The 8,205-nt window shown below is 51.9% G+C and overlaps 1 long non-coding RNA gene across 1 annotated transcript; it reads right to left on the bottom strand.

Annotated features, from left to right (window-relative positions):
- Positions 1–3,874: 3,874 nt before the first annotated feature.
- LOC138520662 (uncharacterized) lies at positions 3,875–4,310 on the bottom strand. The gene is made up of 3 exons (XR_011282847.1): positions 4,242–4,310; positions 4,057–4,134; positions 3,875–3,961 (listed from the first exon to the last, which is right to left on the bottom strand). It is a non-coding gene; the product is annotated as an uncharacterized lncRNA (long non-coding RNA).
- Between the last annotated feature and the right edge of the window lie 3,895 nt (positions 4,311–8,205).

Genomic DNA, 8,205 nt, shown 5'->3' with positions numbered 1-8,205 from the left:
CTCCTCCCCTGCGCTCCTCCCCGTGTGCTCCGTTGTATCAACTCTGTGTTCCCCTTTTCCGCCCACCCCCTCCCCCCGGGTGGGCCTAAGACAAAACCCCAACTGCCCCCCTTCCCCGAACCGTAACTGAACTTCCCCAACTCCCTCGGTCCCCCCCGCCCCCCGCCCCGCTGGCTTTTGGCCGAACCACCAGCCTGCCCGCCTCGGCCAGGCAATCTGCATTAGAAGCTCACCTCCTTGAGCCCCCTAAGATCCCCCGCGTCTGTGACCCCTCTGCGAACCCCACCTACTTGCAGGTCGTAGGGACGTTGTTAGTAGTGAATCCTCTGAGTCTGCGTCCCTCCGACCAGGGCACACCAGGGTGCCCCCGTGCTCAGTCCTCTGAGTCGTTACGTTCTCCGTCCTTTGATGGTGAGGGGGTGTTCATTTTCCTGAATTTCCTCGCGCCGGTGCGCTTCCTCCTCTCGCCGGACGGACCTGGGCCGCCGGACCTCCCGTGCTCCGGCCCCGATGGGCCCCTCCGGGGGTTCGTGTCCACTGCATATTCTTGTATGGCTCCCCTTATGTCCCCTTCCATGATCAGGGTCGATCTTTGGCCCATGTATTCGAAAGTCAGGGAGAAGGGGTAGCCCCATCTGTAGCGCACTCCCTTTTCCTTGAGCACCTGTGTGAGAGGGTGGCACATCCTGCGCCTGGCCAGCGTGTAGGCGGAGAGATCTTGGTATATAGAAACTTGGGCGTTGTTGTAGGTGATTTCCCTAGCCTTTCTGGCCTCCTCCAACACCTTCGTCTTCTCTGAGTAGTAGTGATACCGGACCAGAATCGACCGGGGGGCCCCGGCCCTGCCCCCCCCCTGTGCACCCTGTCGAAAGTTGGCTCGTTTGTCATTTCCTCCATGAACAAGAGAGTGATGATGTCTCGTACTGCTTGAGTGACGTCCCTCTCCGTTTCCCCCTCCATTTCGGGCACCCCAAAGATTCTGAGGTTGTTCCTCCTCTCCCTGTTCTCGAAATCGTCCATCTGCCGGGCCCTCTCCTCGTCCCTCCTCTCCAGGGCCTCCAGCCTCATGCTATATTGTACGTCTTGGACTGCTGTGGAGGAATGGTTGGATTCGACCTGTAACAGCCTGTCCTCAATCTTGTCCACCCTCTGGTCCATTTTTTCGAATTTCTGGGCAATGTCGGAGCGCATGTCCCTTATTTCCTGCAGGATCGAGGCAAAGCCCCTTTCCATTGCCGCCGAGGAGGGGGAAGCGTCCCCAGATTGGGCCATGGTCCCTTCGCAGGTTAAGCCTTTGTCACCTCTTACCCCCCCCCCCCGGAAGCGGTATCTCTGCAAGGCTTCCCTCCAGCTCATGTGATTCTTTCCTGTGTCCTGTCGTCTGGATCCCCGCAGACCCGACGGGGGGCGGGGGGTCCCCTGCTGGCCCGTCCTTCCTTACTTGGGTTGTGCGCTCCACAGGTGTTCCAAATGGGGTGACAAAGTCCGGGGGGGCGGGCACACGCCCCACCTGTTCCCAGGCAGGGGCCTCACACCCTTTTCCAGTGCCTCGTGGTCTTCTGGGGCCTCCTCCAGTCTCCTGGAGGGGGGGGGATGTTGGTTCAAGGGGGCCCGACCTTCCAGTCCAAGGGGGGGCGGACGTTGTGGCTCGCTCCGTGAGTCCTGGGGGGGCACCCCCGGGCGGGCACACGCCCCACCAACTGCTGGCGGGGGCCTCGCACCCTGGTCACCCCCGCTTCAGGCCGTGCTGTCTCTGGGGGGGGGGGCCCTGGACCACAGACCCCACCTTTGGTCTTCCTGCTCTTGGGGTTCCGCCTGTGGGGGGGAGGGTCCCCGGCCCACCGGGGCTCCCCCTGCTCTGCTGCACTGGGCTCCGGCGGTGATAACTCCCGAGGGGGGGGGGATCGCCCCACTCCTTTCTTTCACTCCCGGGGGGGAGAACTCCGAGTCCCCGGGGGCACCGCTCCAGGCCCCCGGGTGCCGCCTCCTCGGCTGCCCTGGCCTCCGGCGGGCCGTGATTGCCTGCGTTGCTGTCCCCGGGGGGGGCCGCCCCGCTCCTTCTCCTCACTCTTGGGGGGGGGGCGGATGCTGACTCCCCAGGGGCGCTGCTCCAGTCCCCCTGATGCCGCCTCCTCGCCGTGCGGGCCGCACGGGCCGCCCCGGCGCTCGGTGTTCTGGTTCTGGCCGCTGGGGGAGGGGCGGAGAGGGCCGATCCGCGGCCGCATCCCCGAAGTCCGAAGTCCCGGGGGCCCGGACCCCGGCCAGGTCCTTCCCCACACCCTGAGGGAGGGGGCTGCTGATGGGGGGAGTGAGGGCTAGTCGGGCTGGGGTGCCGTGTGCGCCCGGGGTGAGACCACCTCGCTCGCGGTCCCGAGGCCGCTCCTGTCCTGCTGCGTCACCCGCCCAGGCGCCGCGGGTTGCGTACTCCGGCTCCCCGGGGAGCTCGAGCTCCATTCTTTCGCTCGTCGGGGGGCCGGGGAGGCGCCGAGTCGGCCTCCTAAGTTGTGCTCGCGGGGGGGTTTCGAGGGGGGGCTCAATCCCCTCGGATTCCCGGGCCTCGGCGGGAGCTGTGCACTCAGGCAGCCATTGCCTGTGCGCCCCCTGGTGGCCTCAGAATGTTGTTTTTTAAAGTTCGGAAAGACAGGTTCATTCTGCTGCAGCGAACTCGGCATGGTTTCAAGCCATCATGTGAACCTCCTGCTCTCTTCCTCCCCTTTGACAAGAGGCACATCTTTATACATTTACAACCCATATAGTATTACAACAGGCCATTGACTCGGACCATAGTCTTTGATGGGGCATTTATGATCCACAATAAAAATGTTGACACTATTGCAGGACAGTAGTTTGAATCAAGCTTATAACAGAAAGGGAATGAACACCTATGCACACCTGAGATGTTCTGGAATGAACCTGTTTGATAGTTTCAACGTAAGTAAGGAGGTGAAGAGGAGAAGGACACAACCCTGACACTAGGTTGTGAGTTTAAGAAAACGAAAGAAAGGAAGGGTATCCACAAGACGTGGACCCCTCGCGCTCCCTGCACACTCGAGATACTGTCAATAGACAGTCAATAATTGTAATTTTCTGGAAATTATTCTGTGTAATGGTATGCGTCAATTTATTTGAACAAAAATATTTGACAGATAAATCTCAGTATTATTAATTTGATAGTCAAGTATATTTTAGGTATGTCTCTACTAGAGAGATTTAAAGGTGATGTTTCAGCACCCAGTGGTTGTCTAGAGATATTTATGATATTAATAATTGATAGTCATCACAATAGTTTAAAGAAAACAAATATTTCTTTTATCACAAACAATATTCCGTTGGTGATTCATGTGTTCACGTACATCAAGTTAAATCAACTCCAAAATCATTGTGGAAAATGTACAATTATATAAATATGTAGCAGTCTCTTTTATTTTTCACAGATAACGGTACATAACATTCTCAACGCGTTTCGGGAAAATTCCCTTCATCAGGAGTAGTAATAAGAATGTTCTCCAAGTCTATTCATCTCCATAGACATTCTTCTTTTTATAAACTTCTCTGTTGAGTTTTCAGGATATCTACAAGAGAGATCATATTTCTCAGAATCTAATGTGTACACATTGTACCAGTATCTCTTTCAAATTGGGTCTATCATACATTATGAAGATTCATACCTCGCATTGGTGCCCTGAGGTTGGCTCTAGTGCTGTATTCACAGCCTTAGTTCAGAATTGATTCCAAATGTTGGTCTAGGAAAGTGGATCACCTATAATTTAAAAATAAATCTATTTATTATGGAAGTAATGTGTGAGATGTTTTTTGTATATATATCGTCAGGGGGATAGAGAGGGGATAACGGAAAAAGGTACCTCAGAACTCTGTTTGAATTGGATTCCTGTGGGAAGACTTGGATAACCTTGAGTGGTACGGGATACCAAAGATTCTGGCGGTGTCACATTTAGTGTGGCTAGTAAGAGAAAATATAACAAAACTGTTCTTGTTTTCTGAGGTTAAGAATAAAGTTATATGATAGACAAGTTTATATTAAGAGAGGCAGCTTACCTGCCTTCAAGTTATTCCCAGATGTCTAGTAGAAGTAAAGGATGCCAATAGGTGGGTTGTTCTAAAGTCCAAACACTCCTATTGGTGGAGAGATCAAGTAATATGGAAGGTTTAAGGCCATCAGTTAATAAACTGATTGTAAGTGCCATCAGTTGGTCAACTAGAAGTTAACTCTCAAGTCTTACCTTTTGAAAAATAGTTGAAATCTGAAGGAGGAAAGGAGGAACCCGCTCGAGCGTCCATGCGGACCGAAGTGATGCTTTGACTAACGCTCGGAACGCGAACGCTAAAATGGCGTCCAGCGTTGCGTGCGTAATGACGTCACGAACGCTGTGACGTCACATGTAAATATGTGACGTCACGCCACGATCGCGGCGTGCAGCGTTCAAACGGCCCGTAGCCCCAATGCATTCCTATGGGAAAATGCATGTCTCCCGATTTCCTTAGGGAAATCTCCCTCCCGGGTGCGTGGCAATGTTGGCATGTATGCGGAAGAGTTGGTATAATTACATTTATTTTAAGGGCAGAGTCTGTCAGGTGGCAGAGTTAAGCTGATAAATCTTTAAAAGACTCATGAAATATAATACTTATGAAGAATGTTGTCTAAAGTGAGAGGGATCATGATGGTACTACAGAGGAACAGTATGTAGTATAAAATAGTAAGGCAAATCTCTCAATTGATGGAAAGCAATATCCAAACGCAGATACAATAGATGGTAAAAGGGATCTATAGATGACTAGGTAACGGAATACGTCAATGCATTCGAGAATCTGGCTAGAACGATCTATTGAAGTGCTGTAACGAGTACATATAGTTTGAACAAAAAGTATGGAGAAGGGAATAGTACATTCTTCACCTTTACTTTTAACTTATTGACTCAACCTTGGGGCACATATGCTCACAATCTCTTCAAATGAACTTAGTCACAAATTCAGTTTGCCGATTCTTATTATTTCAGGGATATCTGATCCATCTCCTTATCATAAAATAACAATCATTTATCCTAAATTCAATACACCTTGATAATCTCGAACAAATTGTCTGACCCCATAGTTAATGAGCACAGGCCTACTGCAGGAGCTAATCTCTAAGAAGTCTATCCTATACAAGATGTAGATAGCTGTGTGTGCTCTGAAGATCAGTTATAAAATGGCTCCTAGGTAGAAGACCTTGTTCATATCCATCCATCTGGTCAACACGTAATGACATTAATTTATCGTTAATTCAATACACCTTGCCAATCTAGAACAAATTGTCTGGCCCCATAGTTACTGGACCAAGGGCTGCTGTAGGAGCGAGTCTCAGTTAATTCTATCATTTTCAAGATGTGAGTGGCTATGTGTATATGTGTATTCTGAAAATAGGTTATAGGAAAGCTCCTAAGTGGAAGTCCTCGTTCATACCATAGGGATTCATACTGTCAAGTTTGTCAATCCAGTACAGTTCACGTTGATCCAACCTGTTGGCATGATTGCCACCTCTTGGTGATTTTGAAAAGACCTCTAAAATCTGGAAGCGTAATTGTGCCACTGTATGTCTGTTCTCAGTGAAATGTCACGCTACAGGTGATCGTTCATTCTTTGTCCTGATGTTACTTTTGTGTTCATTGCACCTTTCATTTTCCTTCTTGTCTGTCCAACATAGTAGATCCCGCATGGGCAACTCGGTGCATAGATTACCGACTTAGAGTCACAGGTGGCAAAATGTTTTAGTTTAATCTTGGCGCCAGTTCTTGGATGTCTTATGTAGTCCCCTTTAGTGATGTTGTTGCAATTGCCGCAGTGTAGGCATGGAAAGGTTCCACGTTTTTTGGTGTGTAGTATTCGTTGTTGTTGTATTGGGGTGCGTTCTGCTCTGACCAATTGGTCCCGGAAATGTCTTCCTCTTTTGTAGGCAATCAACGGTGGGTCGGGGAATAGTTTCTGTAGATAGGGATCGATCTGTAATATCCTCCAGTTTTTCCTTATTAGGCGGGTGATGTGATGACTTTGACTCGAGTATTTGAGGGTGTATAGGAACGGTATCTCCTTGTGTTCTTGTTGTTTATTGAGAAGTTCTTCTCTTGTTTTCAAATTACATCTTTCCTTTGCAGCACTGATAACGTTTAGTGGATAGTCTCTCTCTAAGTATTTTTTTGTCATAGTGTCCATTTCAATTGTAAGTGTTGATTCCACTGAGGTGATTCTTTTGGCTCTCAGGAACTGGCTATAAGGTAAATTATTCTTTAAGTGTCTGGAGTGATGGCTCAGGTAATGTAAGCAATTCTTCACATTAGAAGGTTTTGTGAATAGGTTTGTGATCATTTCTCCTTCCTTTAGTTCCAGTTCGACATCAAGATAGTGAATTTTTGGATTTCCTACCTCCATAGTAAACTTAATTCTATAATTTACTGTGTTGATGTATGCTAGGAATGAGTCCAGTGATTCCTTATTACCTCTCCAAATGACGAAGACATTGTCAATATATCTCAGCCAACACACCGGTTTGGCTCCCCAAACTGACAGGGTAATTCATAGAATTTCGCAGAAAAGTGTCGCAAGCGGCTGGCGCAGAGTGTCCGCGTGCGATTGTCTGCGCCAGGCACGTGCGCTAAAACCGATTTCCGCGCACAGCGTATTCATGGATTTTAGGCTCCCAAACCAGCCGTGGCGCAGAGTATCGCAGCGACCCTGCAGCAGCGCCAGTAACGCCCCCAAGAACGCCCTCGCGCAAGGAAAAGCCATCAAAATCGCTAAATCATCGCAAAGGGCAGCGCTAACCCTGGACCAGTCCACAGGGCTGCCAAACAAGGAACGCAAAGCGGGTAACGTGCATATCAGGGGTACGCGTGAAGTTATACACGCGATTAGCCAGGGTACGTGTATTACAGGGGTACGCGTGAAGTTTCACACGCGATTAGCCAGGGCACGTGTATCACAGGGGTACGCAGGAATTATCACACGCGATTTGGCTGGGTACGTGTATTACAGGGGTGCGCGGGAATTATCACACGCGATTTGGCTGGGTACGTGTATTACAGGGGTGCGCGGGAATTATCACACGCGATTTGGCTGGGTTCGTGTATTTCAGGGGTGCGCGGGAATCATCACACGCGATTTTGCTGGGTAGGTGTATTACAGGGGTACACGGGAAGTCCTACACGCGATTCGGCTGGGTACGTGTATTACAGGGGTGCGCGGGAATTCTCACATGCGATTTGGCCAGGTACGTGTATTACAGGGGTGCGCGGGAATTATCAGACGCGATTTGGCTTGGTACGTGTATTACAGGGGTGCGTGGGAAGTTCTACACGCGATTGGCCAGGGTACGTGTATTACAGGGGTACGTGGGAATTATCACACGCGATTTGGCTGGGTACGTGTATTACAGGGGTACACGGGAAGTTCTACACGCGATTCGGCTGGGTACGTGTATCACAGGGGTGCGCGGGAATTCTCACATGCGATTTGGTCAGGTACGTGTATTACAGGGGTGTGCGGGAATTATCACACGCAATTAGGCTGGGTGGGTCCTCACAGGTGTTCCCTGTACACCCTCCACGGCCCCTGCAGGCAGCCCACAAAACAGGGGACTACCCTGCACACCTGCTCATGTCCCCCTGCACCCCCACCCCCCAGCAGTGCAGGGGCAGCCTCCACCAGGCCCCCACCCATGTCTCCCACCCCCCCACCCCCCAGCAGTGCAGGGTCAACCTCCACCAGGCCCCCACTCATGTCCCCCTGCACCCCCACACCCCAGCATCCAGGGTCACCCTCCACCAGGCCCCCACTCATGTCTCCCACCACCCCCACCCCCCAGCAGTGCAGGGGCAGCCTCCACCAGGCCCCCACTCATGTCCCCCTGCACCCCCACCCCCCGGCAGTGCAGGGGCAGCCTCCACCAGGCCCCCACTCATGTCTCCCACCACCCCCACCCCCCAGCAGTGCAGGGTCAACCTCCACCAGGCCCCCACTCATGTCCCCCTGCACCCCCACACCCCAGCATCCAGGGTCACCCTCCACCAGGCCCCCACTCATGTCTCCCACCACCCCCACCCCCCGGCAGTGCAGGGTCAACCTCCACCAGGCCCCCACTCATGTCTCCCACCACCCCCACCCCCCAGCAGTGCAGGGGCACCCTCCACCAGGCCCCCACCCATGTCTCCCACC

Source organism: Ambystoma mexicanum, chromosome 13, assembly GCF_040938575.1.
Source record: "Ambystoma mexicanum isolate Mex_15411 chromosome 13, UKY_AmexF1_1, whole genome shotgun sequence".
In the NCBI taxonomy this organism is placed as follows: domain Eukaryota; kingdom Metazoa; phylum Chordata; class Amphibia; order Caudata; family Ambystomatidae; genus Ambystoma; species Ambystoma mexicanum.
The sequence above is the reverse complement of the archived record's forward strand: the minus strand, read 5'-3'. Positions and strand labels throughout refer to the sequence as shown.